Source organism: Carassius carassius, chromosome 48 (genome assembly GCF_963082965.1).
Source record: "Carassius carassius chromosome 48, fCarCar2.1, whole genome shotgun sequence".
In the NCBI taxonomy this organism is placed as follows: Eukaryota; Metazoa; Chordata; class Actinopteri; order Cypriniformes; family Cyprinidae; genus Carassius; species Carassius carassius.
This window is the reverse complement of record NC_081802.1, coordinates 21522848-21542673: the sequence shown is the minus strand read 5'-3', so window position 1 is coordinate 21542673 and position 19826 is coordinate 21522848.

Sequence of the window (19826 nt, the reverse complement as noted above, 5' to 3'; positions counted from 1 at the left end):
AAAAAAAGATCTAGGGGTGAAAGGGGTGTAACAAATAAACGGTGGGGAGAGACTGAGAGAACTGCCATCTCCAAGTCCCAGGGCTGATACACAAGAAAGCTCAGTAACACCAGTTTGAGCAAACAAACAGAGGTATTTATTAAACAGAATATGAAAAAAAAAATACTTAAGGCTTCAGGAGGGGAAAGGTCAAAACAACAAACAAACAAAAAAAAATATTCCTCTGGCTAAGTTTTTATGAAGTAACTTACCTATCAAAAGAAAATAAAAATAAATTACAGAGATGCTTCCCTGACTTCCTCTCTAACTTAAACACAGGAGAAAAAAGTGTAATTTCTAAAATAAATGACATCCACCTCCCTACAAGAAAAAAGATATTCCACATCCACTTAAACAGTTACAAAAAGAAAGAAAATAAAACTGAAACACTCTGCTACTCCAAATAACTTCACATTAACACTATAGGTGAAGCAATCAACAAACACGGAGATAGATCTCAATAACTTCAAGCTAACACTATAGGTGAAGCAATCAACAAACACGGAGATAGATCTCAATAACTTCAAGTTAAATCTATAGGTGAAGCAATCAACAAACACAGAGACAAGAGTTTAAACCAGAGCTTAAACTGCAACGCTGGGACTGGAAGATGGCAGTTGCAAGGATGGAACACCTCAGCCTCTCTCCCTGGGCTGCAGCTCTGCCGGTTCCTTTATACTCCAGCTAACGAGCTCAAAACAGGAATCAGGTGACACTCATTAGCCTGCCAAGCAGAGAGAGCAGGAGGAGTAAAAAGAGACAAGATCAGTCTACCACACACACACACACACACACACACACACACACACAGAGTAAACACAATTGTTAATTAAATCATATGACAGAATAACTTATGTCCCTATGGACGTAACACCCCCACCACTAAATATATATATATTTTTTTCCTCTTTTCTCCTTTGACTTGAAAAAAAAAAAACTTGTATAACACTTAAATTTCAGTACCACCGGTCCTATTACATTTTCAGCCCCCTTCATATGACGAATGTCAAGATTATACTCCTGAACAACTAATGCCCATCGCATCAAGCGTTGATTCGAGTTAGACATCTGGGCTAGGAAAGATAAGGGGTTGTGATCGGTGTACACAAGAAGAGGGTTTGCACTACCTCCTACGTAAACATCAAAGTGTTGAAGCGCAAGTAAGAGAGCAAGAGCTTCTTTCTCGATGGTGCTATATTGCTTCTGATATGACACAAACTTCTTTGAGAAATAGGACACCGGATGATCAATACCACGTTCATCTTCCTGTAATAACACTGCACCTGCCCCTGTGGCACTGGCATCCACTTGCAATTTGAATGACTTTTCAAAGTTGGGGGCTAGAAGCACAGGTGCGTTACACAACAGGTCTTTCACTGCATTAAAAGCTAGGGAACATTCACAACCCCAGATGAACTTTCGGCTATTACTCAAGAGGGCAGTGAGTGGAGAAACTAATGCAGAGAAGTTTCTGCAAAACCCTCGATAGTAACCAGCCATTCCGAGAAATCTGCGCAAGTCACGCTTATTGCTGGGGGTAGGGAACTGTAAGATAGCCTCCACTTTGGCAACCACAGGTCTCACACATCCCTGACCCACTTGTTTTCCCAGATAAGTGACTGCTGCTTTTCCGAATTCACATTTGGCAGCATTTAAAGTTAGTGACGCCATAGCCAACTTATCAAACACACTCTCAAGTGTTTTAACATGCTCTTCCCATGTGCTTGAATAGACAACAACATCGTCGATGTAGACCTCACAATGTGTGACATCGGCCAAGACCCTCTGCATCAGGCGTTGAAATGTAGCGGGGGCATTTCGCATGCCAAACGCTAAAACGTTGTACTGCATGAAATGATCTGGTGTCACAAAGGCGGAAATTTCAGAGGCACGGGGAGTTAGGGGAACTTGCCAGTAGCCCTTAAGGAGGTCTAATTTTGATACAAAGTTAGCGGAGCCCACCCGGTCTACACAATCCTCCATTCGTGGCAACGGGAACGAGTCTGCCTTAGTGATTTTGTTCACCTTGCGATAGTCTGTGCAGAACCGAAAAGAGGAGTCTGGCTTTGGCACCAGTAAACAGGGGGAACTCCACGGGATCTGACTGGGCACTGCAATATCATAACGCATCATGTACTCCACCTCCTCCTTCATTATTGCACGTTTCTTTGGGTTCACTCTGTAGGCATGCTGTTTTACTGGCAAAGAATCACCCACATCAATATCATGGGTCAGCATTGAAGTTCTGCCTGGTACATCAGCAAACAGTGAAGGGTACTTGGCTATCAGCTGCAGCAGTTCTTTACGTTGACAGACTGTAAGATAGGGAAGAGTATCAGGCAAGTTTTTCAGAATCACTGAATTTTTAAGTTTTCCACATGAGCTGACAGGAACTTTATCTACCAAGCCATCTTCGGCAAGACAATAACTGGCAGTTGAGATCGCAGCTACAGGGGTAACATTTGGATTAGCCTTGCAATTTTCCTCACTACGTTTCAGATATCTTTTCAACATATTTATGTGACAGACGCGTTTACGTCTTTTCCGGTCTGGGGTGGCAACCACATAATCAGTGTCACTCAGTTTTCTTTCAATAGTATATGGGCCTGAAAACTTTGCCGCAAACACAGAATCTGGAACGGGTAAAAGGACTAGGACAAGATCACCAGGATTGAACTTGCGGGTAACACTTTTCTTGTCGAAGCGTGACTTCATTTTTACTTGGGTATCACTTAAATGCCTTTTGGCAATGTCCCAGGCACAATGCAGGCGTTCTTTGAAAGAACTGACATATTCTGACACTGACACAGGCGAATGATTCTCAGAAAGCAGCTGTTCACTCAGCATTTTCATCGGGCCGCGAACTGTGTGGCCAAACACAAGGTCTGCAGGACTAAATCCAGTTGACTCCTGCACAGACTCACGAGTGGCAAACAGAAGAAAAGGAAGCCCCTCATCCCATTCTCTCCCAGTTTCAACACAGTATGCACGGATCATGGCTTTTAAGGTCTGATGATACCGCTCCAGGGCCCCCTGCGACTCAGGATGATATGCAGTTGACATGCGGTGCGACACTCCCATTTCAACTAACATTTGCTTGAATTTCTTTGAGGTAAAGTTTGATCCTTGATCTGTTTGGATCTCTTTGGGTAACCCAAACGTAGTACAAAACTTCACCAGGGCCTTAATCACAGCAGGGGATTTAATTGTACGCAAGGGAACAGCTTCAGGGAACCTGGTTGCGGTGCACATGATGGTCAACACATACTGGTAACCACTTTTGGTTTTAGGCAGTGGACCTACGCAATCTAGGATCAACCTTTCAAATGGTTCAGCCATCACTGGCACTGGATGCAGAGGAGCAACGGGGACCTTCTGGTTTGGTTTGCCAGTCCTCTGACATATCTCACAAGTTCTGCAAAACTCAGCTATTGAGGACTTGCACTTTGGCCAAAAGAAGTACTTGGTTACACGGTGAAAGGTTTTATTGACACCTAAATGCCCTGCAAGTACATTATCGTGAGCAAGCTTCAGCACCTGTGGACGATAAGCAGCAGGGAGGACGACTTGGTGGACTTCATGGCAGTCAGAATCACTATCCTCTGGCTTCCACTTCCTCATTAACACCCCGTTATCACAGTAGTAGGCAATTCTAGCTTCGGGCACTTTCTTACAGGCAAGGGCAGCATCAAAACATGCAGTAATAGATGGGTCTGCCTTCTGTGCAGCAATTAGCTGAGCTCAGTCAATGCCAATAGTCTCATGTGGGCTATTTACATCAACACCTTCCCCAAACTTAGGTTCTATCATTAACTCACATTGGAGAGGTTCAAAGGGCACTTGTAAGAATGAGTCAGTAAGATTTACAACGTCTTCAAATTTTTTTGACTGTGCTCGGGTCACTGCACACACAGAAAATGTAGACGGAAACTGTTGGGAAAGACTAGAAGTATCATCAGCTTTACCGTCGTTCCCTACTATAGGTCTGGGAAAAACTTGACCACCTGCCAGGTCATTTCCTAGTAGGAGACCCACCCCTTCAAATGGCAACTGCTCCCGCACCCCGAGATGAACTAATCCAGTCACAAGATCAGATTTTAAGTGTACTCGATGTAGAGGAACACTATCACACCCCATTTCAATACCACGAATTAACACATCCGTGCCAGTGTACGAGCTTTGTGAGAAGGGCAGTAAATCTTTTAAGACAAAGGACTGTGCCGAGCCAGTGTCACGCAAAATCACAACAGACTGCTGCGCATTATCAGACAAGGAAATAGTGCCAGAAAGAAGAAAAGGTTTCATAGACTCATCCTTAATTACAGACATGGTTTGCACTAACGCCACCTTTTTGGTTTTAGCCTCGGAATTTTTCTTTTTCCAAGCCTGACAATCAGCAATTAAATGACCTCCGTCAAGGCAATAAAAACAGGAACGTTTGTCTCTTCCACCTGAAGAGGCGGACTTGTCCCTATTTCCGTTACTTTTTGCCGTATAGGGAGCTACACGTGACAAATCTCGCATAGTGTTTTTATTAGCAAACGGCATGTTTGAGGATCGAGCAGACGGAAACACATTGCGGTGCGTCAAAACAAACTCATCTGCCAACACAGCAGCACTCAACAACGAATTCACTTTTTGTTCATTCAAATGAACGACGACACCTTCGGGAAGACAGGTTTTAAAGTCCTCCAGTAAGATCAATTCTTGTAATTGCTCAAAAGTAGTGGCCTTACTGGAGAGGCACCATTTTTCAAACATTACTCTTTTCTCTCTCGCAAATTCCACATGCGTCTGTCTCTCTGACTTTGCATGCACTCGAAACTTTTGACGATACGCTTCAGGAACTAGTTCATAGCCTCTGAGAACAGCGGTTTTAAGGATATCATAATCGAGAGACTGCTCAATTGGCAACGACGCGCAAATCTCTTGAGCTTTACCCGTTAAGCTACATTGCAACAATAATGCCCACATATCACTCGGCCATTTCAGTTTACCTGCGACGCGCTCAAAAGCGACAAAGTAGGCATCAACCTCCTACTCGCGGAAGGGAGGCACAAGCTTGATGTATTTGCTGACATCAAACTCTTGAGCACCCCTTATGTGTGAGAATACGGGTGTAGGAGGAGAAGAAACAGAGGGAGTTCTTGAGCGCGGAGCGGGAATAGGTTTCCTGCTCACCTCCGCCGACCGTAGTGCTATAGTACCGAGTTTAACCTCTCTATCGGTTTCTGCCTCTACCACTCTGAGTTTTAACCGTAAATTCTCATTCTCTTGCTTTTTAACTTCAAGGTCTAATTCCTTTAGACGAATGGATATGGCCGGATCAAAGTTCGCACTTTCAATACCAGAAGCAAGCTCTTCAGTCACTGCATTTGTTGCAACCGCAGGTTGTTCGTCAACTTCTGGTAAAATAACAATGCCTACCAGCTGCTCAAACAAATAATTCTTAATCACTTGCTTTTTCTCTTCTTTTACTATTTCTATATTAAAGAATTCTGCAATCAAAATCAGATCTTTTTTTCTACACTTTTGAAAGACCTCTGTGGAGGGAGACAGAGTAAACGCCAACAAATCAAACTCCATTTCCACCACCACAGAGACTCTCTTCCTCCCCCCCCCCCCCCCCCCCACTCTAAAGCAAAGACAGCGGGAACTGGACGTTAAGAGAGAAAAGAGCAATGTACTCACCAAATCAACGCAGCCGTAAGAATATAGAAAGAAAGAAAAAAAAACGGGCGGACGAGCCCCCACTTGTTACGTGCCCCTTTTTTAAAAAAAAAGATCTAGGGGTGAAAGGGGTGTAACAAATAAACGGTGGGGAGAGACTGAGAGAACTGCCGTCTCCAAGTCCCAGGGCTGATACACAAGAAAGCTCATTAACACCAGTTTGAGCAAACAAATAGAGGTATTTATTAAACAGAATATGAAAAAAAAAATACTTAAGGCTTCAGGAGGGGAAAGGTCAAAACAACAAACAAAAAAAAAAAATATTCCTCTGGCTAAGTTTTTATGAAGTAACTTACCTATCAAAAGAAAATAAAAATAAATTACAGAGATGCTTCCCTGACTTCCTCTCTAACTTAAACACAGGAGAAAAAAGGGTAATTTCTAAAATAAATGACATCCACCTCCCTACAAGAAAAAAGATATTCCACATCCACTTAAACAGTTACAAAAAGAAAGAAAATAAAACTGAAACACTCTGCTACTCCAAATAACTTCACATTAACACTATAGGTGAAGCAATCAACAAACACGGAGATAGATCTCAATAACTTCAAGCTAACACTATAGGTGAAGCAATCAACAAACATGGAGATAGATCTCAATAACTTCAAGTTAAATCTATAGGTGAAGCAATCAACAAACACAGAGACAAGAGTTTAAACCAGAGCTTAAACTGCAACGCTGGGACTGGAAGATGGCAGTTGCAAGGATGGAACACCTCAGCCTCTCTCCCTGGGCTGCAGCTCTGCCGGTTCCTTTATACTCCAGCTAACGAGCTCAAAACAGGAATCAGGTGACACTCATTAGCCTGCCAAGCAGAGAGAGCAGGAGGAGTAAAAAGAGACAAGATCAGTCTACCACACACACACACACACACACACAGAGTAAACACAATTGTTAATTAAATCATATGACAGAATAACTTATGTCCCTATGGACGTAACACCTTCCAGAGGCTAGTCAGGTGCTTGTGGACCCTCCAGATTCAGGGTTAGTCACCGTTGACCTTCCAGAGTTAGGGCTAGTCACCGATGACCCTCCAGAGTCAGGACTAGTCACCGATGACCATCCAGAGTCAGGGCCAGTCACTGATGACCTTCCAGAGCCAGGGCTAGGTACCATGGACTTTCCAGAGACAAGGCTAGTCATCGTGGACCTTTCAGAGTCAGGTCAAGTCAATGGGTGGCCTTCTGCTCCACCCTGTTGGACTCCGGCATCGACCACAGGGGCATGGTGGTCATCTGCTCCGCCCTGGGGGGCTTCCGCTCTGACCACACGGACATGGTGGTCATCTGCTCCGCCCTGGGGGGCTTCCGCTCTGACCACACGGACATGGTGGTCTTCTGCTCCGCCCTGGAGGACTCTGGCCTTGACCACAAGGGTGTGGTGGTCTTCTGCTCCGCCCTGGGGGGCTTCATGTTGTTTTTTTCCTTTTGTTTTTGTGTTAATGTCTGTCCCTGTTCCTCTCTGTTAGTCTGGCCCTCCGTCCCTCCCCCTGAACCTCCTCCGGTCCTCCTCCCTCCTGGTCTTCTTGTTTTGTGTTTACATTCTGGTGCCTGTTCCCCATGTTTTTCTTTTCTGACCCTCCGTCCTTCCCCCTGAGCCTCCACCTGTCCGCCTCCCTCCTGATCTCTGTTTTGTGTCTGTCTTGGAGCGTCTGGGAGCCGCTCCGTAGAGGGGGGGTACTGTCACAGTGTCTGGGTTGTGTTCCCTGGGTTTCCACTAGGTGTCCTCCTGTTCCCACGGTGTGTATCTTATTATCACTTCCTGTCTCCTTATTTGGTCACCTTCCTCTTTGTTTAGTTAATTGATTGTTCCATACCTCTCCCACCTCTCCAGTCTCCAGTTTCCCCATTATCCTTTTGTGTATTTATACCTGGTCTGTCTGAGTCTTTGTCACGGAGTCCTTGTCGTATGTATGATACCTTCCAGAGTCTGCTCTTCCCATGTGTTCTTGTTTGTTTTGATGTTTTTGGATTTTCTGGTTTTGACCCTGCCTGGACTGTTTATGCTTTTTGGATTGCCCCTAAATAAACCGCATACCTGCATTTGTATCTCTCCCTTTTTTCTTGTATCAGCGTACGTGACAAGTGGGAGGAAATCAGCAGACAAAGAAGATTTTTTTCCCACCTAAGTTTCTCAGACACGTCATTGGTTCATATGGTGAGATAGGTGTAAACCTACCTTTACATAAAAACAAAGGAAAACCCTTGTTCTTGGCATTCCGCCAGAGAAAGAGGAGGTTCTCATCTTCACGACCAGACTTCTCAAGAAGTCTCTCCATTTGTTCTCCTTTACTTTTCGTTTGATCTTTTCCTTTTTCTTTATTGTCTTCTAATATTTGACTTTGTTCAATTGTCTTCATGAGCCAAACAAACTTAAGTCTAATCATCTTTTGGCAAAGTTTACATTTGCGTTAACCATCGAGCTCGCGCATCATCTGCTCCTGAAAGGACAACGCAGAAGCTGCACCAACGGACAATTTAAACTCAGCTACACACAAGAGCCAAAGCAAGTACTTTCTTACTGTATATCGCAACTTAAAATTGCTGTTTAAGGTTGTCTAGGCTATTCCATTTTTGTGAAATTATCCAATGACTTGGGGTCTCAAAGTTAACTGTTTGAAAATTGTCACTCTGAGATCTGCCTTCACTCTTTCGCTCTCATTTCTCTCCCTCTCTATCTCATTACTATTCGCGTTCGATTATCTTGTTTAAATTGTACTGTTTGTTTTGCTATATACTCATATTTACTCTCTGTGAATTGTAGTTATATACTCTTTAGTCTGCTTTTATTAAATACAATATTTTGCTTGAATTGAACTGGTTTTATTGCTCATCAAAATCGAAGTCCCTGAATCGTGTGATCTAAGCTACAAAGTTTTGTTTTCTTGGAATTAATTTCAGTAATCAAAATAAGTACAGACACAGAAAATACAGTGTTTAATATTTCTTGGAGTTTGTAAGAAGGGTATTTTTGTTGATTTTTGATAAGGAAGTCTAGCATCCAGTTCGCGGGACGAACAGATTGTCTAGATAAATTTAATTCTAGTAAAGGTTGCCTTTAAATGATTAAATATTCCCTCTTTGGGTAATTTAATATTTGTAAGCAATAAGCACATCATATTCATAGACTCATAAATATTCACTTCATTTGAGTTAATTATTCCCCAGAAAGTGATTTAAAATAAAAAATATATTTTAAATAGTCCACACTGCACTGGCTCCCTATCAAACGTTTTTTTCAGAATTTAGCAGGAAGAAATTACTCGTCACCCAGTTTTTTATATTGACTATGCATTCCATTAGTTTTTCAAATTGGTGTGTTTCACCGGGCTGCGACGAAATATAGAGCTGAGTATCATCAGCATAACAGTGAAAGCTAACACCATGTTTCCTGATAATATCTTCCAAGGGTAACATTTCTTAGCTTATCCAAAACCTCAGAACAACTTGATGATGAAACAGAAACTTTGGAATCTTTCTTTTCTAGCATTTTAAATACAGTTGCTCCTTTATGCTTAAGGAAGGTTAAGGAAAACAGTCTGACACCATGGTATAATGAGCACCTCACACCCTAAACCTCCAAATTGGCTGTTATTAAGCCTCTCATCAAAAACCACAACTTTACCCCAAAGAACTAGTTAATTATAGACCGATCTCGAATCTCCCTTTTCTGTCCAAGATACTAGAAAAGGTAGTATCCTAAGAATGATATTCCTTCTTAGAGGAAAAATTGTGTCTGTGAGGATTTCCAGTCAGGATTTAGACCATATCATAGTACTGAGACTGCTCTCCTTAGAGTTACAAATGACCTGTTCTTATCATCTGATCGTGTTTGTATCTCTCTATTAGTGGTATTGGATCTTAGTGCTGCGTTCGTCACTATTGACCACAACATTCTTTTGCATAGACTAGAACACTTTGTTGGCAATAATGGAAGTGCATTAACATGGTTTAAATCGTACTTATATGACCGCCATCAATTCGTAGTAGTGAATGAAGAGGTATCATACTGATCACAAGTTCAGTATGGAGTACCTCAAGTCTCAGTACTAGAGCCATTACTCTTCAGGCTTTACATGTTACCCTTGGGAGATATCATCAGGAAACACAGTGTTAGCTTTCACTGTTATGCTGATGATAGTCAGCTCTATATTTCTCCGTGGCCTGGCGAAACATATCAATTTGAAAAACTGAATGCATAGTCGATATAAAAAAACTGGATGACAATTAATTTCTTCCCGCTAAATTCTGAAAAAAAAACAGAGGTGTTAATTATAGGTCCAAAAACTCTGCATGTAATAACATAGAACGCTGTCTAAGACTTGATGGCTGCTCTTTCATTTCTTCGTCATCAGTTAGGAATCAAGGTGTGCTATTTGATAGCAATCTTTCCTTAGAAAGTCACGTTTCTAGCATTTGTAAAACTGCATTTTTCCATCTCAAAAATAATCTAAATTACGGCCTATGCTCTCAATGTCAAATGCAGAAATGTTAATCCATGCATTTATGACCTCAAGGTTAGATTATTTTAATTCTTTTTGGGTGGTTTTTCTGCACAGTTGGTAAACAAACTCCAGGTAGTCCAAAATGCAGCAGCTAGAGTTCTTACTAGAACAGGAAGTATGATCATATTAACCCTGTTCTGTCCACACTGCACTGGCTCCCTATCAAATGTTTTTTTCAGAATTTAGCAGTAAGAAATTACTCGTCATCCAGTTTTTTATATCGACTATGCATTCCATTAGTTTTTCAAATTGGTGTGTTTCACCGGTCTGCGAAGAAATATAGAGCTGAGTATCATCAGCATAACAGTGAAAGCTAACACCATGTTTCCTGATAATATCTCCCAAGGGTAACATATAGAGCGCGAAGAGTAGCAATACTAGTACATTTGTAACTCTAAGGAGAGCAGTCTCAGTACTATGATACAGTCTAAATCCTGACTGGAAATCCTCACAGATACAATTTTTCCTCTAAGAAGGAATATAATTCTTAGGATACTACCTTTTCTAGTATCTTGGACAGAAAAGGGAGATTTGAGATCGGTCAAAGTCAAAGTCAAAGTCACCTTTATTTATATAGCGCTTTAAACAAAATACATTGCGTCAAAGCAACTGAACAACATTCATTAGGAAAACAGTGTCAATAATGCAAAAATGATAGTTAAAGGCAGTTCATCATTGGATTCAGTTATGTCATCTCTGTTCAGTTAAATAGTGTCTGTGCATTTATTTGCAATCAAGTCAACGATATCGCTGTAGATGAAGTGTCCCCAACTAAGCAAGCCAGAGGCGACAGCGGCAAGGAACCGAAACTGCATCGGTGACAGAATAGAGAAAAAAACCTTGGGAGAAACCAGGCTCAGTTGGGGGGCCAGTTCTCCTCTGACCAGACGAAACCAGTAGTTCAATTCCAGGCTGCAGCAAAGTCAGATTGTGCAGAAGAATCATCTGTTTCCTGTGGTCTTGTCCTGGTGCTCCTCTGAGACAAGGTCTTTACAGGGGATCTGTATCTGGGGCTCTAGTTGTCCTGGTCTCCACTGTCTTTCAGGGATGTAGAGGTCCTTTCTAGGTGCTGATCCAGCATCTGGTCTGGATACGTACTGGATCCGGGTGACTGCAGTGACCCTCTGATCTGGACACAGACTGGATCTGGTGGCCACGGTGACCTCGGAACAAGAGAGAAACAGACAAATATTAGCGTAGATGCCATTCTTCTAATGATGTAGCAAGTACATAGGGTGTTATGGGAAGTGTTTCCGGTTCCAGTTTACCTAATTAATGCAGCCTAAAAATCCTTTAACGGATTTGGATAATAAAAGCATATTAGTATGTTATGTGTATGCCAGGTTAAAGAGATGGGTCTTTAATCTAGATTTAAACTGCAAGAGTGTGTCTGCCTCCCGAACAATGTTAGGTAGGTTATTCCAGAGTTTAGGCGCCAAATAGGAAAAGGATCTGCCGCCCGCAGTTGATTTTCATATTCTAGGTATTATCAAATTGCCTGAGTTTTGAGAACGTAGCGGACGTAGAGGATTATAATGTAAAAGGAGCTCATTCAAATACTGAGGTGCTAAACCATTCAGGGCTTTATAAGTAATAAGCAATATTTTAAAATCTATGCGATGCTTGATAGGGAGCCAGTGCAGTGTTGACAGGACCGGGCTAATATGGTCATACTTCCTGGTTCTAGTAAGAACTCTTGCTGCTGCATTTTGGACTAGCTGTAGTTTGTTTACTAAGTGTGCAGAACAACCACCCAATAAAGCATCACAATAATCTAACCTTGAGGTCATAAATGCATGGATTAACATTTCTGCATTTGACATTGAGAGCATAGGCCGTAATTTAGATATATTTTTGAGATGGAAAAATGCAGTTTTACAAATGCTAGAAACGTGGCTTTCTAAGGAAAGATTGCGGTCAAATAGCACACCTAGGTTCCTAACTGATGACGAAGAATTGACAGAGCAACCATCAAGTCTTAGACAGTGTTCTAGGTTATTACAAGCGGAGTTTTTAGGTCCTATAATTAACACTTGAACCTTTTAACAGTGAAAGCTAACACCATGTTTCCTGATGATATCTCCCAAGGGTAACATATAAAGCGTGAAGAGTAGCGGCCCTAGTACTGAGCCTTGAGGTGCTCCATACTGCACTTGTGATCGATAGGATACATCTTCATTCACTGCTACGAACTGATGGCGGTCATATAGGTACGATTTAAACCATGCTAATGCACTTCCACTGATGCCAACAAAGTGTTCAAGTCTATGCAAAAGAATGTTTTGGTCAATTGTGTCAAACGCAGCACTAAGATCCAATAAAACTAATAGAGAGATACACCCATGATCAGATGATCAGCAGATCGGTCTATAATTAACTAGTTCTTTGGGGTCAAGTTGTGGTTTTTTGATGAAAGGCTTAATAACAGCCAGTTTGAAGGTTTTGGGGACATATCCTAATGAAAATGAGGAATTAATAATAGTCAGAAGAGGATGTAAACTTTTGTAAGCTTTTAGGAGCTTAGATGGTATAGGGTCTAACATAATTGTTGTTGATTTAGATGATTTAACAAGTTTATACAATTCTTCCTATCCTATAGTAGAGAATGAGTGGAACTGTTCCTCAGAGGGTCTATAGTGCACTCTGTGATGCGATACTGTAGCTGGCGGCTGAATGGTTAAAATTTTATCTCTAATAGTATCGATTTTAGAAGTAAAGTAGTTCATAAAGTCATTACTGCTGTGATGTTGGGAAATGTCAACACTTTTTGCGGCTTTATTTTTCGTTAATTTAGCCACTGTATTGAATAAATACCTGGGGTTATGTTTGTTTTCTTCTAAAAGAGAAGAAAAGTAATCGGATCTAGCAGTTTTTAATGTTTTTTTGTAGGATAAGTTACTTTCCCGCCAAGCAATACGAAATACCTCTAGTTTTGTTTTCCTCCAGCTGCGCTCCATTTTTCAGGCTGCTCTCTTTAGGGTGCGAGTATGCTCATTATACCATGGTGTCATACTGGTTTCCTTAACCTTCCTTAAGCGTAAAGGAGCAACTGTATTTAAAATGCTAGAAAAGAGAGAGTCCATAGTTTCTGTTACATCATCAAGTTGTTCTGAGGTTTTGGATATGCTAAGGAATTCGGATACATCAGGAAGATAACTTAAAAAGCAGTCTTTTGTGGTAGAAGTGATGGTTCTACCTAGGGATGCACCGGTTGACCGGCCATAAATCGGAACCGGATGGTTTTTGCTTAAAATACGCGATCGGCAATTGGCCTGTTTTTGGTCTTTTTTTCAGCCGATTTTTCCGGAAGTGCGCCCGCGTGCACATACTACTTTGTAATAATTCGCTATGCCATTTGTGTGGAAGTATTTCAAAATCTGTGCGCAGGACATGGGCAGCCGTTCAGCACTGGAAGTGCAGAGCTACACGTCTGAGGCACAGATAGCAGGAAGCGAACAGCAGCTGGCGTACTCCCTTACGAAAATTAACCATGGTTTTACTACAAATAAAACCAAAAAACCATGGTTACTACAGTTAAACCATGGTAACCACAAATTAACCATGGTTTTGCTATATTAACCATAGTTTAACCATGGTATTTGTAGTAAATCTGTGGTTATACAAATGGTAGCCAACACGCCAAAAAAACATGGGTTACTACAGTTTTACTATAATAAAACCATGGTTATTTTTCGTAAGGGCTGGCGTACAAAATAAGAGCCCCTTTCCTGCGCGAGCATACTGCATCTGTCCACGCCCTGCACAAGCGGAGACAATGAAGGGATGTTCAAATCAACTTCTCGCGTGTTGGATGAGAAATGAAACAGACTAAACTGTTACAAAACTGAAAGTTTTTTTTTGTAAAGTAGAACTTGCATACACGTTTGAAAAGCCAGAAGTAAACGTAAGTTTTGTATAGGATTATTATTTTTGTTTTACCTTAAAATTATAGAGTAAAATTATATAGACTGAATTTGATTTTAAAATCAGCTGCTTCATTCAAGTGTTTCATTCATCCAATTAAAAAATTTATTGTAATGATTCACATTTATATTTTTTTTAACTTGAGACAAAAGTTATTTATTTTTCATTGTCTCAAGTAAAAAAATATAGATGTGAATCATTACTTTAATTTTTTTTTTTATTGGATGAATGAAACACTTTGCATTTTTGTTTTATTCGCACCAACATTATTTGATTTTAACATTTTGGAATAATGTATTTACATAGCATACTTTTATTTAGTCTCACTGGAAAAGACCTTGTTTTAAATTTAAAACCAAATTTAAAAACTAAAAACTGAATGCTGATGCTGAATGTATGTTGATTGTGTTGTTTGGATTGCAGAACTATGCAGTTATTGCCTTTTAATTTCACATGTTACAGTTAATCTTTTAATTTAAGGCCAGTTCTATGTAGTTTCAACCCAATTCAAAAACAAAAGCTAAATGCTGATGTCTGTACCATCTGTGTTTGTATTGAATGTAGGCTACTTACTCTGCAGTTACTGCCATTAATTTCAGATGGTTATGGTTATTGTTTTCAATAGCCAAAAGCCAGTTTGGCCTATTAAATATCAAATAAACATCTTGTTTATGCACAATTTCCTTCTTTATTGATTTGATATTCAATAAGCCAAGCTTTATCATTTGTTTATCCGTATTGCATCTGTTTTTTATTTGTTGAACCTCAATTAAATTGTTACTCTTAAATTGGTTTGGACGTTTTTTGTGTTTTCTAGTTTGGGGAACAGACACAGTCTCTATAGTGTGATATCTAGGTTAAAGAGTCTCTATGTGCGGAGAATTAACTGACCTCTGTGACGTGAGGGGACCTGGGCCCCAGTTAGTCAAGTATAAACTCTAAGACTATTTGCCATATTTCTAGAGCGAAGAGCGGCGCCACCCCAAGAGGGATGAAGACCATCTCTTTTCAACAGGTCAGGCCTGCCCCAAAAGCTCGTCCAATTGTCTATGAAACCTATGTTATTCTGCGGGTACCACTTAGACATCCATAATCCTCTATGTCCGCTACGTTCTCAAAACTCAAAACCTAGAATATCAAAATCAACTGCGGGCGGCAGATCCTTTTCCTATTTGGCGCCTAAACTCTGGAGTAACCTACCTAACATTGTTCAGGAGGCAGACACACACACAGGCAGTTTAAATCTAGATTAAAGACCCATCTCTTTAACCTGGCTGACACATAACATACTTATATGCTTTTAATATCCATATCCGTTAAATTATTTTTAGGCTGCATTACTTAGGTAAACCGGAACCGGAAACACTTCCCATAACACCCGATGTACTTGCTACATCATTAGAAGAATGGCATCTACGCTAATATTAGTCTGTTTCTCTCTTATTCCGAGGTCACCGTAGCCACAAGATCCAGTCTGTATCCAGATCAGAGGGTCACTGCAGTCACCCGGATCCAGTACGTATCCAGCCCAGATGGTGGATCAGCACCTAGAAAGGACCTCTACATTCCTGAAAGACAGCAGACACCAGGACAACTAGAGCCCCAGATACAGATCCCCGTAAAGACCTTGTCTCAGAGGACCACCAGGACAAGACCACAAGAAACAGATGATTCTTCTGCACAATCTGACTTTGCTGCAGCCTGGAATTGAACTACTGGTTTCGTTTTTCTCCATTCTGTCACTGATGGAGTTTCGGTTCCTTGCCGCCGTCGCTTCTGGCTTGCTTAGTTGGGGTCACTTCATCTGCAGCGATATCATTGACTTGATTGCAAATAAATGCACAGACACTATTTAAACTGAACAGAGATGACATCACTGAATTCAATGATGAACTGCCTTTAACTCTCATTTTGCATTATTGACGCACTGTTTTCCTAATGAATGTTGTTCGGTTGCTTTGACGCAATGTATTTTGTTTAAAGCGCTATATAAATAAAGGTGACTTTAAAACTCGCTCTGGGAGGCTTTTAATGCTCCAGTTTAGCGACCAAAGGTGCAGGGACCACAGTTTGGATTGAGAGTGCAATGTTGTCCCGTTCGCTTGAAAGAGGAGCTCAATGGAATGGGAGCTGACACCAGCAGCGGCATTGTCTCTGGTAACCAAAGTTGATTTTTCCAGGGCGGGGTGACCAAGAGAACCCTTTGTACCTGTTTCCTGATTTGACTGTGGGATCAGGGTTATCAGGGCAAATGCGTAAAAGAACAGGTTGGGCCAATCGTGGGCCAAAGTGTCCCTGACATTTGAATAATGAATAGGGCAATGGGGGTTGTCTTCAAAGGCGAAGAGGTCTACCTCGGCCTAGCCGAAGATCTCCTCCGTGGCGACATTGCTCCATGATAACATTTCTGCTGCATGGTTCAATTTGCCCAGAATATGCACTGCCTTTAGAGAGCTCAGGTTGAGTTGAGCCCATTCCAGAAGGCGCTCTACCAGAATGAAGTTAGGCCGTAAACTGTTACGGCCTGTGCCTTGTGAGTTCTTCTCCTTATGTAAAATGTCCTGACTCTGTTTCTTTTTGTTTCTGCATCTGAGTTTGATTGCTAGGTCTGCCCTGTGCACCTGCGCGTCATTGTACACCTGCGTCTCATTGTACACATTGGTGAACGTCGCTATTAAGGATGCTGAACCAGAGCATGATGAGAGAAGGAGAGAGAGAGGAGACTCTCCAGCAAACAGCTTGCTTTTATTTATTTTTTCTTAATTGGAATTTTTGGTTGATTTTCGTTGTCTTTATATTTTGTAAGTGTCTCGTTGTTTGTTTATGTCTATCATAGTTTGGTAATTATTGTAAAAGTATTTTTGTCTTTATTCCGTTATGATATGTGTTTTCCTAGTTTTGTTTATTCTAGCATTTCATTTAGGTCTCACGTGTCCTTCTTTATGTTATGGAACCCTTTAAGGGGTTCATAACATAAATTGGGGGCTCGTCCGAAATGACTTTGTTTAATTGATTTGTGTGAGAAGATCATGATGATGGTGGTGGTACTGAGCGATCTCTGGGTAGGCAGAGTAAACCAGGGGGACCGTGTTTAGCGCCGGTTCTCACTACGGTTTACCGATTTATTATTTTCTTTATTATTTTAGTTTGTTATTTTTGGAGTTATTCCGGGGGAGAGGCTTGCCTCTCAATTGGTACCCTCTGAAGATTAGAGAGCTCTTAGTTAGGTCTTGGTTAGGCAGGTGTAGGTCCGGAGTCGTTTATAGCCTACTATTTTATTATGTTAATTTTCTGCTCATCAATTCATTATGCCGACTTTTGATGTAAATGAGTTTGTAAATCAACCTAGTGTTGTGTAGTTAGAAATGTGTAGAAAGGACGATTTGATCCTTATTGCTCAACATTTTAAAATACCTGTTTCTAGAACATTGCTTAAGAAAGACTTAAAAGCTTGTTTGGTGGCTGGTTTAATTAGTAAAAGGGTGTTGCCTTCAGTGGAGGATGTTCCTACAGCAGCAGAATTGGTTGCAGCTGTTATGGATGAAGAGGAACAAGCCCCACTACGTCCTCTTACCTTACGGCATTCTCTTGTTGACGATCCAGTTACTCCGGGTGCCGGTGGTGGTGCGAAGGTAGGACCACCTCTTTCTTTGCCTAAATTTGAGCCTTTTTCCCTCTCTACTGAAGCGTCACCCACAGATCTTGGAGATATGCATTTCAAATTACGGTTGGCTCGATTACAGTTCAAGACGCCGGACAAAGCTCAAGCACGGAAGGATGAATTGCAGCATCAGCTCCAATTGCACTGTATTGACGTGGAGATGAAAGTTAAAATGCGGCTAGAGTTAGAGGCTGTTTAAGACGTTGAACATTGTAATAGTGCCACCATTTCGTGAGAAAGAAGTTGAGGATTATTTTCATTTTGTCATTTGAGCGAATGGCTTCAGCTTTGAAGTGGCCAACTGATGTCTGGTCATTAATCTTACAATGCAGGTTAACAGGGAAAGCGTAAGAAGTTTTTGCTTCTCTTCCTTTGGAAGAAAGTGTTCAATATGAGACTGTAAAAAATGCGATTATCCATACCTATGAGTGCCTAAACATTATAGACAATGGTTTCGTACCATGAAAAAATCTGCTTCCCAGACATATGTCGAGTTTGCCCATGAGTAGGGTATACATTTTGATCGATGGATAAAAGTGCATAAAGTCATGAACTATCAATCTTTGTGTGAACTTTTGTTCATTGAGCAGTTCAAGAATTGTGTTCCGGAGCATACTGCTTTGTACCTAAATGAACAGAAGTTTAGTACTGTGCAACAAGCGGCTGTCCTGGCAGACGAGTATGCATAAATTCATAAACCTGTGTTTGTAAAGCATCCGAGGGACTTATAATGGAATACACCTCCCAAAGGGTGAATGAAGTTAATTCTTCTGACTTTAAATTTAGCCCTAATTCATCTAGTCCAAAAACTCGTAAGGAATGTGGCTCATGTCACAAAATGGGACATATTATCGCTGAGTGTCGAATTTGAAAATGAAAGCAAGAGCCTTAGGATGGTTCAATTCAACCTCGTGGGTCAGTTTTAGTAAGTTGTGTCTCAGCAGCCCACGACTTCTGTAGCTCCTGACGAGTGTTTTCAACCTTTTGTGTTTGAGGGTTATGTATAGTTGATGGGTCGTGCTGGGGATCAGAAGGGGGTTTCCAGTCCTTCCAGACCGAAACAGGAAACAGGGCAAGGACAGGAACACAGGAGCACGAACAGACATCAACACGAGGACCTCAAACAACGATCTGACAAACAGGAGACGAAAGACAGGGCGTTAAATAGGCGGTTGGGATGAGATGCACCTGCCGCTGATCAGGCAATCAGTGGCAACACCCACATGAACCAATCAACATATAACAAATAACATGGCTACAGCTGGAGACGGTGCATTCACGAACCGTGACAGTACCCCTCTCCTCCTAAGGATGCCTCCTGGCGTCCCCAGAATCTCTTACCTGTCGATTGTAATCATCGATAAGGGAGTGATCCAGGATGTCCCTAGCAGGTACCCAACTTCTCTCCTCCGGACCGTAACCCTCCCAGTCCACCAAGTACTGAAATCCGCGTCCCCTCCTTCTGGAGTCCAGAATTCGATTTACCAAATAGGTGGTCTCCCCATCTACGAGACGCGGCGGGGGAGGGACCGGGGTAGGCGGATTAATGGGAGAATGAAATACGGGCTTAATTTTGGACACATGAAAGGCGGGATGAATTCTCCTGTACGTAGGAGGGAGTTTAAGGCGGACTGCCACCGGACTAATGATTTTGGTGACAGTAAACGGACCAATAAATTTGGGAGCCAATTTATTAGATACGGACCGGAGAGGAATATTCTTGGTAGAAAGCCACACCTTTTGACGCACGACGTATACGGGAGGCCTAAACCGGTGGCGATCGGCCTTGGCCTTGGTGCGCACCCCCACTTGGAGTAGAGTCTCACGGGCTCTGGTCCAAGTGCGCTGGCACCTCTGGACGAAGGCGTGAGCGGAGGGGACCGCAACTTCGGATTCCATACTGGGAAAAATAGGTGGCTGGTAACCTACACTACACTCAAAAGTAGATAGGCCCATAGCTGA